This window comes from Acipenser ruthenus, unplaced genomic scaffold (assembly GCF_902713425.1).
Source record: "Acipenser ruthenus unplaced genomic scaffold, fAciRut3.2 maternal haplotype, whole genome shotgun sequence".
Taxonomy (NCBI): Eukaryota; Metazoa; Chordata; class Actinopteri; order Acipenseriformes; family Acipenseridae; genus Acipenser; species Acipenser ruthenus.
In genome coordinates, this window is record NW_026707292.1 from 325,001 (window position 1) to 327,500 (window position 2,500).

Sequence of the window (2,500 nt, forward strand, 5' to 3'; positions counted from 1 at the left end):
CCTGATCTGGCGCCAGGCACGGGAGGGCAACAGACAGACTTCCAGGGAAGTGGAAGCTGCCAGGGGTGAATGGGAACTCTGCCCGGGGTGCAGAGCCTCCCACATGGCTTGACTTATTATTTTTACTTAAATATTTTTTTGATCAAAAGACCATGCCCTTAGTAATATGCACTTACCCCCCCAGTGTATCTGTTATCTAATAGCATTATGAGAGCAAGTCACTACTTCATGCCGACCTCCTGGAACTGCCGCTCGGCCACCCAGACCCACTTTGTCCACTAAGGTTTTTTGTGGCTATGGTAATGTATTATTATTATGTGTTTATTTAGCAGACACCTTTATCCAAGGCGACTTACAGAGACTAGGGTGTGTGAACTTTGCATCAGCTGCAGAGTCACTTACAATTACATCTCACCCGAAAGACGGAGCACAAGGAGGTTAAGTGACTTGCTCAGGGTCACACAGTGAGTCAGTGGCTAAGGTGGGATTTGAACCGGGGACCTCCTGGTTACAAGCCCTTTTCTTTAACCACTGGACCACACAGCCTCCAATGTAGCACTATTCTGACTCTAGTCAATTCTATTCTAACTATGGTCATTTAGCTCAATGGTGACTCTGGTCATGTAGCTCAATGGTGACTCTGGTCATGTAGCTCAATGGTGACTGGTCATGTAGCTCAATTTTGACTATGGTCAGTGCGGCAGTGTGGAGTAGTGGTTAGGTCTCGGGACTCTTGACTAGAAGGTCGTGGGTTCAATCCCAGGTGGGGGACATTGCTGCTGTACCCTTGAGCAAGGTACTTTACCTAGATTGCTCCAGTAAAAATCCAACTGTATAAATGGGTAATTGTATGTAGAAAAATAATATAATTGTATGTAAAAATAATGTGATATCTTGTAACAATTGTAAGTCGTCCTGGCTAAGGGTGTCTGCTAAGAAATACAGTGGCTCTCAAAAGTATTCACCCCCCTTGGACTTTTCCACATTTCATTGTGTTACAACATGGAATCAAAATGGATTTAATTGGGAGTTTTTGCCACTGATCAACACAAGAAAAGTCCATAATGTCAAAGTGAAAAATAAAATCTACAACTTGTTCTAAATTAATTACAAATATAAAACAGAAAATAATTGATTGCATAAGTATTCACCCCCTTTGCTATGACACACCTAAATAAGCTCTGGTGCAACCAATTGTCTTTAGAAGTCACATAATTAGTTGAATGGAGTCCACCTGTGTGCAATTAAGGTGTTTCACATGATTTCAGGTTAAATACACCTGTCTCTGGGAGGTCCCACAGTTGGTTAGTACATTTCCTAACAAAAACTACATCATGAAGATGAAGGAACATTCAAAGCAAATCCGGAATAAGGTTCTTCAAAAGCACCAATCAGGGGTAGGATATAAGAACATTTCCAAGGCATTGAATATCCTCTCAGAGCACAGTAAAGTCCATTATTAAGAAATGGAGAGAATATGGCACAACTGTGAATCTGTCTAGAACAGGCCGTCCTCAAAAACGGAGTATCCGGGCGTATAGGGCACTAGTCAGGGAGGCCACCAAGAGGCCTATGGCAACTCTAAAGGAGTTACAGTGTTCCACGGCTGAGCTGGGAGACACTGTGCATATGGCAACAATAGCCCGGGTGCTTCACAAAACTGGCCTTTATGGGAGAGTGGCAAAAAGAAAAAAACTCGCATCAAATCTCGGCTAGAGTTTCCCAGAAGGCATGTGGGAGACTCTGAGACCAAGTGGAAGAAGATTCTATGGTCTGATGAGACCAGAATAGAGCTTTTTGGCCACAACGCTAAGCGCTATGTTTGGCGCAAGCCTAACACCGTACATCATCCTGAGAACACCATCCCTACCGTGAAGCATGGTGGTGGCAGCATCATGCTATGGGGATGCTTCTCTGCGTCAGGGCCTGGAAAGCTCGTGAAGATAGAGGGCAAAATGGATGCGGCAAAGTACAGAGAAATCCTGAAGGAAAACCTGCTGAAGTCTGCAAGAGACCTGGGACTTGGAGAAGATTCATCTTCCAGCAGGACAATGACCCCAAACATACAGCCAAAGGCACACTGGAGTGGCTTAAAAACAAAAAGGTCAATGTCCTGGAGTGGCCCAGTCAAAGCCCGGACCTCAATCCAATTGAGAATATGTGGAAAGAGTTGAAAATTGCTGTTCACCAAAGGTCCCCATCCAACTTGACGGAGCTTGAGCAATTTTGCAAAGAAGAATGGGCAAAAATAGCAGTGTCCAGATGTGCAAAGCTGGTAGAGACTTATCCAAATAGACTCATGGCTGTAATTGCTGCCAAAGGTGCCTCTACCAAATATTGACTCAAGGGGGTGAATACTTATGCAATCAATTATTTTCTGTTTTGTATTTGTAATTAATCTGTGGAGAAGATCTTCCCTGTTTTTCAACATTTACTTTTCAAAACGAACATTTGTCATTCAAAAGTCCAACAGCATAATGCAAGGAGAATGGCTAATTCA